The following is a 19,373-nucleotide window of genomic DNA, read 5'->3' as shown; positions in this document are numbered from 1 at the left end:
AAACCCAAAGTTAGTAGAAGGAAAGAAATTATAAAGATCAGAGCAGAAATAAATGAAATAGAAATGAAGAAAACAAGAGAAAAGATCAATGAAACTAAAAGCTGGTTCTTTGAAAAGGTAAACAAAATTAATGAACCTTTAGCCAGACTAATCAAGAAAAGAAGGGAGGGCTTCCCTGGTGGCACAGTGGTTGACAGTCTGCCTGCCGATGCAGGGGACAGGGGTTTGTGCCCCGGTCCGGGAAGATCCCACATGCCGCGGAGTGGCTAGGCCCGTGAGCCATGGCCACTGAGCCTGCACATCTGGAGTCTGTGCTCTGCAATGGGAGAGGCCACAACAGTGCGAGGCCCACGTACCACAAAAAATAATAATAATAATAAATAAAAAAGAAAAGAAGGGAGACAGCTCAAATCAATAAAACTACAAAGGAAAAAGGAGAAGTTTTACAACTGACACCACAGAAATACAAGCAATAATATGCCAATAAAATGAACAACCTACAAGAAATAGACAAATTCTTAGAAGGGTACAATCTCCCAAGACTGAACCAGGAAGAAATAGAAAATATGAACAGACCAGTCACAAGCACTGAAATTGAAACTGATTAAAAAACTCCCAACAAACAAAAGTCCAGGATCCGATGGCTTTGCAGGCAAATTCTATCAAATATTTAGAGAATAGCTAACACCTATCTTTCTGAAACTGTTCCAAAAAACTGCAGAGGAAGGAACACTCCCAAACTCATTCTGTGAGGCCACCATCACCCAGATACCAAAACCAAACATACCACACACACACACACACACACACACACACACACACACACACACACATTTTACAGGTCAATATCACTGAGGAACATAGAGGTAAAAATCCTCAACAAAATACTAGCAATCCGAATCTAACTATACATTAAAAGGATCATACACCAAGATCGAGTTGTAATTATCCCAGGGATGCAAGGATTTTTCAATATTCACAAATCAAACAGTATGATACAATACATCACATCAACAAATTGAATAGTAAAAACCATATGATCATCTCAATAGATGCAGAAAAAGCTTTTGACAAAATTCAACACCGAATTATGAAAAAAAAAGTCTCCAGAGAGTGGACATACATGGAACATACCTAAAAATAATAAAGGCCATATATGGCAGATCTACAGCTAACATCATACTCACTGGTGAAAAGCTGAAAGAATTTTCTCTAAGATCAGGAACAAGACAAGGATATCCACTCTTGCCACTTTGATTCAACATAGTTTTGGAAGTCCTAGCCTTGGAAGTCAGAGAAGAAAAATAAATAAAAGGAATCCAAATTGGAAAAGAAGAAGTAAAACTGTCACTGTTTGCAGATGACATACTATACATAGAAAATCCTAAAGATGCTACCAGAAAACAACTAGAACTCATCAATGAATTTGGAAAGGTTGCAGGATACAAAATTAATACACAGAAATCTGTTGTATTTCTATACACTAATAAAAGATCAGAAAGAGAAATTATGGAAACAATCCCATTCACCATCGCATCAAAAAGAATAAAATAGAAATAAATAAACCTATAAATAAACCTACCTAAGGAGACAAAGACCTGTACTCTGTAAACTATAAGGTGCTGATGAAAGAAATCGAAGACGACACAGATGGAGAGATATACCATGTTCTTGGATTGGAAGAATCAATATTGTGAAAATGACTATACTACCCAAGGCAGTCTACAGATTCAGTGAAATCCCTATCAAATTACCAATGGCATTTTTCACAGAACTAGAACAAAAAATCTTAAAATTTGTATGGAGACACAAATTCCCATATTGCCAAAGCAATCTTGAGAAAGAAAAACAGAGCTAGAGGAATCAGGCCCCCTGACTTCAGACAATACCACAAAGCTACAGTCATCAAAACATTGTATCAACATAAAAACAGAAACAAAGGTCAATGGAACAGGAAAGAAAGCTGAGAAGGAAAGCCATGCACTTATGGTCAATTAATCAGTGACAAAGGAGGCAAGACTATAAAATGGAGGAAAGACAGTCTCTTCAATAATGGTGCTGGGAAAACTGGACAACTATATATATAAAAAGAAATGAAATTGGAACATTCTTTAACACCATACACAAAAATAAACTGAAAATGGATTAAAGACCTAAATGCAAGACCGGATGCTATAAAACTCTTAGAGGAAAACTTAGGCAGAACACTCTTTGACATAAAACACAGCTAGATCTTTTTTGAGCCATCTCCCAGAGTAATGGAAATAAAAACAAAACTAAACAAATGGAACCTAATTAAACTCAACAGCTTTTGCACAGCACAGGAAACCATAAACAAAATGAAAAGACAACCCACAGAATGCAAGAAAATATCTGCAAATGATGCAACCGGTAAAGGATTAGTCTCCAAAATTTACAAACAGCTCATACAACTCAATATCATAAAAACAAACAACCCGATCAAAAAATGGGCAGAAGATCTAAATACACATTTCTCCAAAGAAAGCATGCAGATTTCCAAGAGGCACATGAAAAGATGTTCAACATCACTAAATATTAGAGAAATGCAAATCAAAACTACAGTGAGTTGTCACCTCACACCTGCCAGAATGGCCATGATCAAAAAATCTAAAAACAGTAAGTGTTGGAGAGGGTGTAAAGAAAAGGGAACCCTCTTACACTGTTGGTGGGAATGTAAATTGGTACAACCACTATGGAGAACAGTATGGAGGTTCTTTAAACAACTGAAAATAGAGCTACTGTATAATCTAGCAATCCCACTCCTGGGCATATATCTGGAGAAAAACATTGTCTGAAAGAATACAAGCACCCCAGTGTTCGTTGCAGCACTGTTTATAATAGCCAAGGTATGGAAGCAACCTAAATGGATAAAGAAGATGTAGTACAACAAATACAATACAATGAAATATAACTCATTGAAAAGAATGAAATAATGCCATTTGCAGCAACATGGATGGACCTGGAGTTTATCATTCTAAAGTGAAGTAAGTCATACAGAGAAAGACAGATATCATATGATACCACTTATATGCCAAATTTCTTAAAAAATGATACAAATGAACTTATTTACAAAACAGAAACAGACTCACAGACTTAGAGAACAAACTTATGGTTACCAGGCCTGAAGGACGAGGGGGAGGGATAGATTGGGAGTTTGGAAGTGACATATACATGTTGCTATATTTAAAATAGATAACCAACAAGGACCTACTGTATAGCATAGGGAACTCTGGTCAATATTCTGTAATAACCAAAAAAAAAAAAGAAACATGCCCTATTTTAATAAATATTTTTTGTTAATACATCAAGCAACACTTCTTTATTATTTTGCTAAATTGGCAAATTTTAACATATTATTAATGCAATTTCAAGCATTGTGTTGCCTGTCAAGATAGTACATAGACAAAGGGTAGGTTCATTCCTGATGTATTCCTGAAAAGTAATGTGATGTTACCTCAAAAAATATTCCTGAGTCCTTACAAAGTCTCTCAATATAAAGTGCTCTCAAAATTAGTGCATTTAAAACAACCAAGTTCTATTTGGGGATGGTTTAATAGTTCAGATCTCAGTCATTTCTAGCATTAATTGCTTATGCAAAACACCTTTGGAATTGATTTTATTTTAAAAAGTGCTCAATTATAATACAAGTTCAATAGCTATTCATAATAATATGAACATGAAATTGAAGGAATTGAATTTTATTACACATCATTCCTGAAAACAATAAAAATATGCTTGAAGTACAGTCAAACACCACCAGAACAAGTGGAAATGTCTGCCAGAATTTTATGCAAACGTCTACTTGTGGGATTAAACCCTCATCTTCCAAAAAAAAAAAAAAAATCTAAAACAATTACTGTGACATGAAAATCATTAGATTTCTCAACATAGAAGAAGGTCTAATGATGACAAAATCAGTAATGTCAAAGAAACATATTAGGAATTTTAACTTAAAAACATTACATGAATGAGAGGATAAAGAAAAATATCTTAGAGTAAATATATTTTTGTATAGCACATTTAGAATATATATACATAAATTAGTGTTTGATATTTCAAGTAGATATTGGACTATTTTCATCTATATGTCTAAAATTTTATATTGTCCCAAGAAAAGAATATTTTAAATATTTTATTGTTAAAATAGGGTGTTGTATATTATTCAGAACTGTGTAAATGTGTGCCTAAGAAATTGCCTTATGTTTTAAATATGTGCATATAAAACAACTATATAAATTAGAGTCTGAACTGGAAAACAAACAAAAAAGTAGGTATGACTAGTTCAAAGAAGGAGAATTCAATTCATGAAGTTAGTTAAATGATGCAAAATGATGCAAAGTCCAGTCAAACATGAGTTGGTGATGAAATTTTGAATAAAGCATAAAGCTGAGAATAACAACAAAAAAAAGAAACAAAAAAGAGGCAGGTACATGATAGACTCTGGAACCATGTTAAGAGATATATCATTGCTGGATATAGATACTGCTCAAGGCAGAAAGCAAGGGAAATATATCTTGGCTTTTCCCTTCTTCATGTCTTGTTATCCAATTCTATTCCAGTATCACCTGTTGTCCAAATCAACCTGTAAGCATATGTGCAGGTGGATGGATGAGGGTGAGGCAGACAACCTACTGTATTAAACAGAATAACAGAAGAAGGGTGAATAATGTATCTGAGGGCAAACAGATCAAAGAAAGATGAACAACTCCAAACAACCATTTGATATAGATTTTATTTTAAAAAATGAAAATAGTAACCAATATTCCTAATAAAAATAAGTGGAAGCAGAATTTATTTCAGATTAGAGGAAGACCTATACAAGAAGACATTGATGATTATCTCTTTTCTTATTTTCCATGAAATTACCCATGAAGATATATGGAAGATTTTTTTAAAGAGTACAGTCATAATATCTTTATTTTTTTTAAATCTTTTGGAAGGATATGGAATGAATTTCCATTAAATAGAAATTGGATATTACTTGTTGGGGAGAAAAGACTCCATAACCTGCTAGTCATTAACTCATGTAGGAGAGTAGCTCAAATAATACCATCTGCCTGCAATGATTGTTTTTTTCCCTATGGATTCTGACTTCTAAAGAAAGAATAGGAGTTCCTAGGCAAAAATGGAAGAGACTAATGTGTTTCATAGCTACAAATATTGTAAAATAACTTTCATTACATACCACAATAGTTCTCAAGTTCAGTTTCATCCAGGTACTAGGTAGCCATTACTTTGATTAACAAATATTTAAGAGGAACTCTCAATTTTCTATGGCATAGGAAACAAAGTTCAAACATTGTACTTGACAGAATAATATAAGAAAATAGGCAGTCAGTAAAAATTGCAATGCTCTTACACACATAGAAGGAAGAAGTAAAGGTAAAATGGGAACTGTGGTGGGTAGGATAATGACTCTCCAAAGATGTCCTCATCATAATGTTCTAGCTCTGATGTCCTAATCCCTAAAATCTTCAAATTGTGATGGGTAGAACATACTGGATTATGAAGCTGGGCCCAATCTAACATATAGGTTCTTAAAATCAGAAGTCTTTCCTGGTTGTGGGCAAAGTGAGATGTTAACTGTGGAAGAAGAGTCAGAGAGATGTGATGTTGCTGATTTGAATATGGAAACGGGGGTCCCTGAAGCAAGGAAGGGGGTAGCTTCTGGAAGTTAGGAAAGGCAAGAAAATAGATTCTTCCCTAGAGCCTTCAGAAGGGGATACAATTCTGTGGACACCTTATGAGACTTGTGTTGGACTTCTACAGAACTATAAGGTAATAAATATGTGAGAGTTTAAGCCACTGATTTTGCACTAATTTGGTACAACAGTAATAGAAAACTAAGACAAAAAAAGACACTAAAAAAAAACTCCTTATCTAGTGCATGAGGATCAGGCAAAACTTCATTAAGAAGATGACCTTAAAGCTTCTTTTTAAAAAGAGAGCAGAAGTTAGGTTGGCACATAAATTATTGCCCCAGGAAGAAAAGACAATGTAAGTGAAGGCAAAGAGGTGAGGCTTTTTTAGTAAAGTTTAAAACACAGAAGGCGAGGGGTAATTACTGAAAGGTGAAACTACAGAAATGATTGGTGATGGACCATAAACATGATAGCTTGGATTTTCCTAGGGCAATGGATAATCAGCAGGTGAGTGGCATGAATAAAATGTTATTTTTTGAGAAAGCACAAATATTCTAATGTACAAGATGGAATGGGGGTAGGCAGGAAACTAAGATGACACTAAAGTGAGATCAAGTGTAGAGTGACATGGACTAAGGACAGTTGTGGTAGAAAAGAAGAAAACTGAGGAAGTAGAGATATGTAGGAGAAAGAGGTAACAAATGAAGGCCTGGTAACTGAATGAAGTTTGTTTAAGGGACAAGAAGCAATCACATACAGACCCCAGGTGTCTGGATAAATAAGTTGAGCATAGTATAGTGTCACTCACTGAGGCTGGGGACAGTGAGGAAATAAGTGGAAGGGAGAAAGTAAGGTTTTTTTGGACATGTTGTATTTGAGATTCCTGCTGGATATCTAACTAGATATTTTAGTAAATTATTTCATATATGTTTTAAACACAAAAGAGGTATTTGATTGGATATTTATATCTTGAAATTATGTTACTTATATGGTCATGATGTGTGGGTGTCAAATGAAGCCAAGAAGGAGTAGATATCAAGTCCAAAGAAAAAGAGGTTCTAAAATATATACTTAAGGAATACCAACTTTTATAGCTAGATTATGGAGAAAAATTCAACTGAATGTTTCCAGAGAGGGAAGATGAAGTCAGGAAAGAATTATTAAGACACCCAAGGAACTTAAATACATGAAATTCAGCTCAAATAAAGGAGAAAGGTGCACCATAAGGATCAACTACTCCACCTCAAGTCACACTTCAATATATATCTATATTTTTATATTTTTAGTTAATCTGTTCTGTGAACTATATAGTCTTTTATGATCAACAGGTAGATATAGATGAATAATGTTTAACAGTTGCTTATGAGACTATTATAAAGACTCTTATTACAAGTAGCAATTATTTCTCTTATATTTGGAGAAGGTACCTCTTTGAATCTCAGTTGTTGTTTCTGAGCCCAGAGAAGAAATATTTGATCCTCATGATACTTTGAAACTAAGTTCTAATAATAAGATTTACAGAAAGGTTCCCATGAATATTTCCTATGGAAGGCATACATTAGAAATTAAATTAAAACTTACTGTTATGAACTAGCTACAGATGCATTCAGCAACACTGGTGAAATTCAAAAACATGCTATGTAAAAGACGGCAGACTGAAAAGGCTTCATGCTGCATGATTCCACTGATATATTCTGGAATATATGGCGATACCATAGTGACTGAAATCACATCAGGACTGGGGACAGGTGGAATGTATTGAATGCTAAGAAACATGAAGGCATGACTTAGGGTGATGGAATGTTCTGTATCTTAATGTTGGAGGTAGTTCTGAAACTATATACAAACCCATAGAACTGTATGCATAATTACATCACATTTTGATAAAATCTGACTTTAAAAATCTGAACAAATTGTAATGACTAAAAAGCTTACTATAGGGACTTTCCTGGTGGTGCAGTGGTTAAAAATCTGCCTGCCAATGCAGGGGACACGGGTTCGATCCCTGGTCCAGGAAGATCCCACATGCCGTGGAACAACTAAGCCCGTGTGCCACAACTACTGAGCCTGCGCTCTAGAGCCCATGAGCCACAACTACAGAGCCCACATGCCGTAACTACTGAAGCCCACATGCTCTAGGACCTGCGTGCCACAACTACTGAGCCCATGTGCTGCAACTACTGAAGCCCATGTGCCTAGAGCCCGTGCTCTGCAAGAAGAGAAGCCACCACAATGAGAAGCCTGCACTCGCCACAACTAGAGAAAGCCCTAACACAGCAATGAAGACCCAATGCAGCCAAAAAAAAAGCAAACTATAATATTATATAGTGTATGTGCCTAATACGATACTCATACATATTTATTCAATAAATGTATTAACATACTAACAAAAGATATCTATTTAATGAACTCATGCTCTTATTATTTTAAAAAATACTATTCTTTTTTTAAAATGAGTGAAGTAAATTCACCCTGTAAAAATTTTATGACTGATAAGTTTCTAATTATGTTACTCATGTTGGCAATATGTAAGCAATTAACTGATTTAATTAAGTTGCCATTTGATAATTTATGGCTTCTTACTTCACCTTTCCCTTTTAAGAGATATGTTGATTTTGGTGAATGGGTTTTGAAATGAATCACAGTGAAAGATTTTAAAATAAATGCATATTCATAGTAATATAATGTATTTTCCTATTTCCATTTTTAAAGGCATTTTACACTAAAAGCTTAGAAAATAAAATGTCAGATTTTACCTAAACATGACAGTCCATAATACTTTTGAGTACAGATGGTCCCCAATTTAACAACGGTTTGCCTAACGATTTTTTGACCTGAGGATGGTATGAAAGCAATATGCATTCAATGGAAACCATACTTCAAATTCTGAATTTTTGTCTTTTCCTGGGCTAGTAATATGCAGTACATACTCTCTCATGGTGCTGGGCAGTGGCAGCGAGCCACAGCTCCCAGTCATCCATGCCGTCACAAGGGGAAACAAATGATATACTTAAAACCATTCTGTACCCATAGAGCCATTCTATTTTTCACTTTCAGTACAGTAGTAAATAAATTACATGAGATGTTCAACATCTTATTATTATAAAATAGGCTTTGTATTAGATGATTTTGCACAACTGTAGGCTAATGGAAGTATTCTGAGCCTGTTTAAGGTATGCTAGGCTATGATATTTGGTAGGTTAGGTGTATTAAATGCATTTTTGACTTACAATATTTTCAGTGTACTATGTGTTTATCAGGACATAACTCCATCCTAAGTTGAGGAATACCTGTATACTTACAGCAAAATATATACTATAATATTTACTCAAATTATAGTTTATTAAAAGCTTAAGTTTGCAATAACTTAACAGTATAAAAAAATCTGTCATATACAATTTTCACTATTTAATTACAATACACTATCTGAAATGTTCTCTTTGAATTAACCAGTTATTAATGCTTTCCACATCAATTCTCATAGTAGTTATATACATAGTTACACACACATGCACATGTATATAACCAATTAAATAACATATATGTATATATATCACCTTTGTTGTCGTGTGCTGTACTTTCTAAGGAAAGAAAAGAAATTTTAACATGAATTGAATGAGCTAATTAAATATTATTTCACTTATCACAAGCTTATTTGATCATAAATAAGTAATTATCTGTTAGTGAATTACTTTGGATTAATACCTGTCTTTGAATACTTCAAATACTTCAATACAGAAGTTATCAATTTTAGATAGAAGGTAGTGAAATTCTTACTGCATCTGTGAAGCTCAGTACATCATTTGAACCCTTGGAGCACCTCAACAAACACTTTCATTCAGTCATTTTTACTGTTCTCTGGTTTACCTCCAGAGGTTCTGATCAATTTATATACATGTGCAGGTAATTCTAATTATTTCTCTTGGTGTGCATTGTTTCTCCATATTAAATCACATCTGTTCTCTAGTTCTTCAATCAAAAATTTAGATTATATCCTTCTGAGTTTTGCACAAACAACCAATATTTGAACTAACATGAGTACCCCTCCCTCTTTTCTGTTAATCTTAAGTGCCTAATGATTTTTTCCTTAGGAAATAGGTCAATGGATTACTTCCTAACATCAATTTTATAGCACATATAATGCACTCTTTTCAAAGAAGGGATATATTTTAAGTGTGTAAGTCATTTTGCCATCATTTTCTCCTTGGTTTCTCTATATCAGTAACTATTATAGTTTTACCTATACCTGATTTAACATATTATAAATAAGGGCTGAATATAGTTCTCAATTTTATTTCATTGGAAAAGAAGGGTTGTTTTAAAATTTCTTAAACCTATGTCAGTATTTTTTTCTAAAAGCCAACTATAACAAAAAGTATATATTCTACAAAACTTACTAAAGTAGCAACAACCAAATTTGGGTAAATGTTCCATTTCTCTCCAATCTGATATTGTGATGATAACAAAGATTTGCAGTTCTCCTTTAACATTATTACATCAATCTGTGGTTAACTTTTTAGAAGAGTGTATTTATTTTACATGCTTCCTGTTCTCTAAGGCTGACAGGGATGCAATTGAAGTTCTTGGTAATCACAGGAAAAGATTCTTTTAAGATTACATGGGGAAAGGGGCTAACAGAAAGATAGAACTGCTCATTTAAAATACAATATTTTACTTCAATCCTTGGTAAAATTTTCACTACTCAGAGAATTCACCCTGTTCTTCGTTACTCTTCACATCTCTTCCACCTCTTTATTTGCTTAATTTATTGGTTAATATGTCTTCAAATAACAGGTCTCTTAACTATCTCTAATATCTCATATATTCTTATTTAATTCTCTTATTCAGATATGGAAATTCTGACTTAATTTTGTGCAATTTTCTAACCTCACTGCTAACTACGCCTCGTAATATGTTTAACCCAATTTTCTGGCCTTGATCTCTGTCCATAAAAAACCTTGGTTCTAAAACTCCCTGTAAAAGTTATTTTGAAAAAATATGTTAGAGCCACTCTGGAATATAATCTGACAGTTCCTTACAAAATGAAACATACTATTACCATATGATCTAGCAATAACTTTTTTTATTACTTAGCCAAATGAACTGAAATTTAAATCCATGCAAAACCTGCACACGAATATTTACAGTAGATCTGTTCAAATTTATCAGCACTTGGAACCATGTGTTGCTTCAATAGATGAATAAGAGGACGAGGAGAAGATGGCAGAAGAGTAAGACGGTAGATCACCTTCCACCCCACAGACACACCAGAAATACATCTACATGTGGAACAACTCCTACAGAACCCCTACTGAACGCTGGCAGAAGACCTCAGACCTCCCAAAAGGCAAGAAACTCCCCACGTACCTGGGAAGGGCAAAAGAAAAAATAAAGAGAGGCAAAAGGATAGGGACGGGACCCGCACCAGTGGGAGGGAGCCGTGAAGGAGGAAAGGTTTCCACACTAGGAAGCCCCTTCGCGGGCAGAGACTGCGGGTAGCGGAGGGGGAAAGCTTCGGAGCCACGGAGAAGAGCACAGCAACAGGGGTGCAGAGGGCAAAGCGGAGAGATTTCCCGCACAGAGAATCAGTGCCGACCGGCACTCACCAGCCCGAGAGGCTTGTCTGCTCACAGGCTGGGGTAGGCGGGGCTGGGAGCTAAGGCTCAGGCTTCGGTCGGATCCCACTGAGAGGACTGGGGTTGGCGGCGTGAACACAGCCTGCAGGGGGTTAGTGCACCACGGCTAGCCGGGAGTCCGGGGAAATGTCTGGACCTGCCGAAGAGGCAAGAGACTTTTTCTTCCCTCTCTGTTTCATGGTGCGCGAGGAGAGGGAATTAAAAGCACTGCTTAAGGGAGCTCCAGAGATGGGCGCAAGCCGTGGCTAAAAGCGCAGACCCCAGAGACGGGCATGAGACGCTAAGGCTGCTGCTGCCACCACCAAGAAGCCTGTGTGCGAGCACAGGTCACTATCCACACCCCCCTTCCGGGGAGCCTGTGCAGCCCGCCCCTGCCAGGGTCCCAGGATCCAGGGACAACTTCCCCTGGAGAACGCATGGCACGCCTCAGGCTGGTGCAATGTCATGTTGGCCTCTGCAGCCACAGGCTCGCCCCGCACTCCGTATCCCTCCCTCCCCCCGGCCTGAGTGAGCCAGAGTCCGTGAAGCAGCTGCTCCTTTAACCCCGTCCTGTCTGAGGGAAGAACAGACGCCCTCAGGTGGCCTACACACAGAGGCGGGGCCAAATCCAAAGATGAGCCCCGGCAGCTGTGAGAACAAAGAAGAGAAAGGGAAGTCCCTCCCAGCAGCCTCAGAAGCAGCGGATTAAAGCTCTACAATCAACTTGATGTACACTGTATCTGTGGAATGCATGAAGAGACAACGAATCATCCCAAATTGAGCAGGCGTACGTTGAGAGCAAGATTTATGATTTTCTCCCCTTTTCCTCTTTTTGTGAGTGTGTATGTGTATGGTTCTGTGTGAGATTTTGTCTGTATAGATTTGCTTCCACCATTTGTCCTAGGGTTCTATCTGTCCGTTTTTCTTTTTCCTTAAATAATTTTTTTCCTTTTCTTAATAATTATTTTTTATTTTAATAACTTTATTTTATCCTTTTTCTCTTTCTTTCTTTCTCTCTCTTCCTGTCTTACTTCCTTTCTGCCTCCCTCCCTCTCTCTCTCTCCCCCGCTCCCTCTCCCTCCATCCCTTCCTCCTTCGCTGTCTCTCTCTCTTTCTTTCTTTCTACTTTTTCTCCCTTTTATTTGGAGCCGTGGGGATGAAAGGCTCTTGGTGCTGCAGCCAGAAGTCAATGGTGTGCCTCTGAGGTGGGAGAGCTAAATTCAGGACACTGGTCCACAAGAGACCACCCAGCTACACATAATATCAAATGGCGAAAATCTCCCAGAGGTCTCCGTCTCAAAACCAGTACCCAGCTGCACTCAATGACCAGCAAGATACAGTGCTGGACACCCTATGCCATACAACTAGCAAGACAGGAAAACAACCCCACCCATTAGCAGAGAGGCTGCCTAAAATCATAATAAGTCCACAGACACCCCAAAACACACCACCATACATGGACCTGCCCACCAGAAATACAAGGTCCAGCCTCATCCACCAGAACACAGGCACTAGTCCCCTCCACCAGGAAGCCTACACAACCCACTGAAACAACTTTAGCCACTGAGGACAGACACCAAAAACAACGGAAACTACAAACCTGCAGCCTGCAAAAAGGAGACCCCAAACACAGAAAGATAAGCAAAATGAGAAGCCAGAAAAACACACAGCAGATGAAGGAGCAAGATAAAAACCCACCAGACCTAACAAATGAAGAGGAAATAGGCAGTCTACCTGAAAAAGAATTCAGAATAATGATAGTAAAGATGATGCAAAATCTTGGAAACAGAATAGACAAAATGCAAGAAACATTTAACAAGAACCTAGAAAAACTAAATATGAAACAAGCAACGATGAACAGCACAATAAATGAAATTAAAAATACTCTAGATGGGATCAATAGCAGAATAACTGAGGCAGAAGAACAGATAAGTGACCTGGAAGATAAAATAGTGGAAATAACTACTGCAGAGCAGAATAAAGAAAAAAGAATGAAAAGAACTGAGGACAGTCTGAGATACCTCTGGGACAACATTAAACGCACTAACATTCGAATTATAGGGGTTCCAGAAGAAGAAGAGAAAAAGAAAGGGTCTGAGAAAATATTTCAACAGATTATAGTTGAAAACTTCCCTAATATGGGAAAGGAAATAGTTAATCAAGTCCACAAAGCACAGAGAGTCCCATACAGGATCCAAGGAGAAATACACCAAGACAAATATGAATCACACTGTCAAAAATTAAATACAAAGAAAACATATTAAAAGCAGCAAGGGAAAAACAACAAATAAAACAGAAGGGAATCCGCATAAGGTTAACAGCGGATCTTTCAGCAGAAACTCTGCAAGCCAGAAGGGAATGGTAGGACATATTTAAAGTGATGAAGGAGAGAAACCTGCAACCAAGATTACTCTACCCAGCAAGGATCTCATTCAGATTTGATGGAGAAATTAAAACCTTTACACACAAGCAAAAGCTGAGAGAGTTCAGCACCACCAAACCAGCTTTACAACAAATGCTAAAAGAATTTCTTTAGGCAAGAAACACAAGAGAAGGAAAAGACCTACAATAACGAACCCAAAACAATTAAGAAAATGGGAATACAAACATACATATCGATAATTACATTAAATGTAAATGGACTAAATGCTCCTACCAAAAGACACAGATTGGCTGAATGGATACAAAAACAAGACCCATATATATGCTGTCTACAAGAGACACACTTCAGTCCTAGAGACACATACAGATTGAAAGTAAGGGGATGGAAAAACGATACTCCATGCAAATGGAAACCAAAAGAAAGCTGGAGTAGCAATTCTCATACCAGACAAAATAGACTTTAAAATAAAGACTATTAGAAGAGGCAAAGAAGGACACTACATAATGATCAAGGGATCAATACAAGAAGAAGATGTAACAATTGTAAATATTTATGCACCCATCATAGAAGCACCTGAATACCTAAGACAAGTACTAACAGCCATAAAAGGGGAAATCAACAGTAACACAGTCATAATAGGGGACTTTAACACCCCACTTTCACCAATGGACAGATCATCTAAAATGAAAATAAATAAGGGAACACAAGCTGTAAATGATACATTAAACAAGATGGACTTAATTGATATTTATAGGACATTCCATCCAACAACAACAGAATACACTTTCTTCTCAACTGCTAATGGAACATTCTCCAGGATAGATCATATCTTGGGTCACAAATCAAGCCTTGGTAAATTTAAGAAAACTGAAATTGTATCAAGTATGTTTTGTGACCACAATGCTATGACACTAGGCATCAATTACAGGAAAAGATCTGTAAAAAATACAGACACATGGACGCTAGACAATACACTACTTAACAATGAAGTGATAACTGAAGAAATTAAAGAGGAAATGAAACAATTCCTAGAAACAAATGACAATGGAGACACGATGACCAAAAACCTATGGGATGCAGCAAAAGCAGTTCTAAGAGGGAAGTTTATAGCAATACAATCCTACCTTAAGAAACAGGAAACATCTCAAATAAACAACCTAACCTTGCACGTAAAGCAATTAGAGAAAGAAGAAGAACAACAAGAAAAAAGCCCCAAAGTTAGCAGAAGAAAAGAAATCATAAAGATCAGATCAGAAATAAATGAAAACGAAATGAAGGAAACGATAGCAAAGATCAACAAAACCAAAAGCTGGTTCTTTGAGAAGATAAACAAAATGGATAAACCATTAGCCAGACTCATCAAGAAAAAAAGGGAGAAGACTCAAATTAATAGAATTAGAAATGAAAAAGAAGTAACAACTGACACTGCAGAAATGCAAAAGATCATGAGAGATTACTACAAGCAACTCTTTGCCAATAAAATGGACAACCTGGAAGAAACAGAGAAATTCTTAGAAAAGCACCACCTGCCAAGACTGAACCAGGAAGAAATAGAAAGTATGAACAGACCAATCACAAGCACTGAAATTGAAACTGTGATAAAAAAATCTTCCAACAAACAAAAACCCAGGACGAGATGGCTACACAGGCGAATTCTATCAAACATTTAGAGAAGAGCTAACACGAATCCTTCTGAAACTCTTCCAAAATATAGAAGAAGGTGGAACACTCCCAAACTCATTCTACGAGGCCACCATCACCCTGACACCAAAACCAGACAAGGATGTCACAAAGAAAGAAAACTACAGGCAAATATCACTGATGAACATAGATGCAAAAATCCTCAATAAAATACTAGCAAACAGAATCCAACAGCACATTAAAATGATCATACACCATGATCAAGTGGGGTTTATTCCAGGAATTAAAGGATTCTTCAATATATGCAAATCAATCTACGTGATACACCATATTAACAAACTGAAGGAGAAAAACCGTATGATCATCTCAGTAGATGCCGAGAAAGCTTTCGACAAAATTTAACACCCAATTATGATAAAAATCCTGCAGAAAGTAGGCATAGAGGGATCTTTCCTCAACATAATAAAGGCCATAAATGACAAACCCACAGCCAATATCGTCCTCAATGGTGAAAAACTGAAAGCATTTCCACTAAGATCAGGAACAAGACAAGGTTGCCTACTCTCACCACTCTTATTCAACATAGTTTTGGAAGTTTTAGCCACAGCAATCAGAGAAGAAAAGGAAGTAAACGGAATCCAAATTGGAAAAGAAGAAGTAAAGCTGTCACTGTTTGCAGATGACATGATACTATCATAGAGAATCCTAAAGATGCTACCAGAACACTACTAGAGCTAAGCAATGAATTTAGTAAAGTAGCAGGATACAAAATTAATGCACAGAAATCTCTGGCATTTCTATACACTAATGATGAAATATCTGAAAGTGAAATCAAGAAAACACTCTCATTTACCCCTGCAACAAAAAGAATAAAATATCTAGGAAGAAACCTACCTAAGGAGAAAAATACCTGTATGCAGAAAATTATAAGACACTGATGAAAGAAATTAAAGATGATACAAATAGATGGCGATATATACCATGTTCTTGGTTTGGAAGAATCAACATTGTGAAAATGACTCTACTACCCAAAGCAATCTACAGATTCAATGCAATCCCTATCAAACTACCACTGGCATTTTTCACAGAACTAGAACAAAAATTTCATAATGTGTATGGAAACACAAAAGACCCCGAATAGCCAAAGCAATTTTGAGAACGAAAAACGGAGCTGGATGAATCAGGATCCCTGTCTTCTGACTATACTACAAAGCTACAGTAATGAAGACGGTACGGTACTGGCACAAAAACAGAAAGATCAATGAAACAGGATAAAGCCCAGAGATAAACACATGCACATATGTTCACCTTATTTTCGATAAAGGAGGCAGGAATGTACAGTGGAGAAAAGACAGCCTCTTCAATAAGTGGTGCTGGGAAAACTGGACAAGTACATGTAAAAGTTTGAGATTGGATCACTCTCTAACACCATACAAAAAAATAACCTCAAAATGGATTAAAGACCTAAATGTAAGGTCAGAAACTATCAAACTCTTAGAGGAAAACATGGGCAGAACACTCTATGACATAAATCACAGCAAGATCCTTTTTGACCCACCTCCTAGAGAAATGGAAATAAAAACAAAAATAAACAAATGGGACCTAATGAAAGTTCAGAGCTTTTGCACAGCAAAGGAAACCATAAACAAGACCAAAAGACAACCCTTAGAATGGTAGAAAATATTTGCAAATGAAGCAACTGACAAAGATTTAATCTCCAAAATTTAGAAGCATCTCATGCAGCTCAATAACAAAAAACAAACAATCCTATCCAAAAATGGGTAGAAGACCTAAATAGACATTTCTCCAAAGAAGATATACAGACTGCCAACAAACACATGAAAGAATGCTCAACATCATTAATCATTAGAGAAATGCAAATCAAAACTACAATGAGATATCATCTCACAGCAGTCAGAATGGCCATCATCAAAAAATCTAGAAAAAATAAATGCTGGAGAGGGTGTGGAGAAAAGGAAACACTCTTGCACTGCTGGTGGGAATGTGAATTGGTAAAGCCACTATGGAGAACAGTATGGAGGTTCCTTTAAAAACTACAAATAGAACTACCATATGACCCAGCAATCCCACTACTGGGCATATACCCCGAGAAAACCGTAATTCAAAAAGAGTCATGTACCAAAATGTTCATTGCAGCTCTATTTACAATAGTCCGGGGATGGAAACAACCTAAGTGTCCATCATCGGATGAATGGATAAAGAAGATATGGCACATATATATAATGGAATATTACTCAGTCATAAAAAGAAACAAAATTGAGCTATTTGTAATGAGGTGGATGGACCTAGAGTCTGTCATACAGAATGAAGTAAGTCAGAAAGAGAAAGACAAATACCGTATGCTAACACATATACATAGGATTTAAGAAAAATAAAAATGTCATGAAGAACTAGGAGTAAGACAGGAATAAAGACACAGACCTACTAGAGAATGGACTTGAGGATATGGGGATGGGGAAGGGTAAGCTATGACAAAGCGAGTGAGTGGCATGGACATATATACACTACCAAATGTAAAATAGCTAGCTAGTGGGAGGCAGCTGCATAGCACAGGGAGATCAGCTCGGTGCTTTGTGACCACAAAGGGGTGGGGGCGGTGGGATAGGGAGGGTGGGAGGGAGGGAGACGCAAGAGGGAAGAGATACGGGAACATATGTATATGTATAACTGATTCACTTTGTTATAGAGCAGAAACTAACACACCATTGTAAAGCAATTATACTCCAATATAATTATACTCCAATATTTTACATCCAATAAAGATGTAAAACCAAAAAAATAGATGAATAAGTAAACTGAGGTACAACCTTACAATGGAATATTGTTCAGTGCTAAAAAGAAATGAGCTATCAAGCCACAAAAAGACACAGACAGTTGAATAGTAGCTTAACTGTTTTTTTGTCATTAAAGAGACAAATGAAAATAATCATAATAATTTTTCCATTTTATTTCACTATATAATTATGATGAAATGTGTGTTAAATTAATATTTATATCATGTGAAAACACTGACCAAAAGAAAGCTGGTTGAACCATACTAACGTCATGCATAGACAATGTTAAGGCAAAAGTTTTACTACAGTAAAAAAGGTATATATTTAATAAAGATAAGGTGGTTAGTTCATCAAGTGACCCTACCTGTATATACACCATACCTTATATATTCACAATTTATAAAGGAAGCAAAATATAACAAATAAAAAAGAAATAAAAACACCCACAATTATAGGAATTTTAACACTTCTAAATAACTAGAAAAAGCAGACAAAATTCAGTAATGATAAGGAGTTATGAACAAAATTAATACCTTGCTCTACATAGATAAATTTTGGGAACACTGAACCAACAAGACACAAGACACACCATTTCATATAAAAGTGGACAATTTAGCAAAGTTAATTATAAGGCTAGCCACAGAGAAATCATTAAAATATTTCAAAGAAGTGACATAATATGTGTTCTCTGATCACAGTGGAACTAACAACTAGAAAATATCCAACTAGATAGAAATAACACAATACCCATCTGAACTATTTGTGGTTTAAAAAGAAATCTCAATGAAAAATATTAAAAGAAATAGAAAAAAATTTTTCTTTTCTTTTTTTTTTTTGCGGTATGCGGGCCTCTCACTGTTGTGGCCTCTTCCATTGCAGAGCACAGGCTCTGGAAATGCAGGCTCAGTGGCCATGGCTCATGGGCCTAGCCGCTCCAAGGCATGTCAGATCCTCCCAGACCGGGGCACGAACCCATGTCCCCTGCATCGGCAGGCAGACTCTCAACCACTGCGCCACCAGGGAAGCCCAATAGAAAATATTTTAAACTGAATATCGGTGACTGTATATATCAATAAATGTTTGATGTAACTAAAGGATTAAAGGGAAATTTATAAGTGCAATGATATATAAATAACAGTATTTATTATATAGCATATATAATTATATAAAACATGTATAATTGAAATTATATATATAGAGGACAAGGTACGCTTTAAATAATTGATCTAAGACATCATCTCTGTAGGTAGAAAAACTTTAGTAAATTAAAGAAAGT

This window comes from Hyperoodon ampullatus, assembly GCF_949752795.1.
Source record: "Hyperoodon ampullatus genome assembly, chromosome: 1".
In the NCBI taxonomy this organism is placed as follows: Eukaryota; Metazoa; Chordata; class Mammalia; order Artiodactyla; family Ziphiidae; genus Hyperoodon; species Hyperoodon ampullatus.
Note: the sequence above shows the minus strand (reverse complement) of the source record.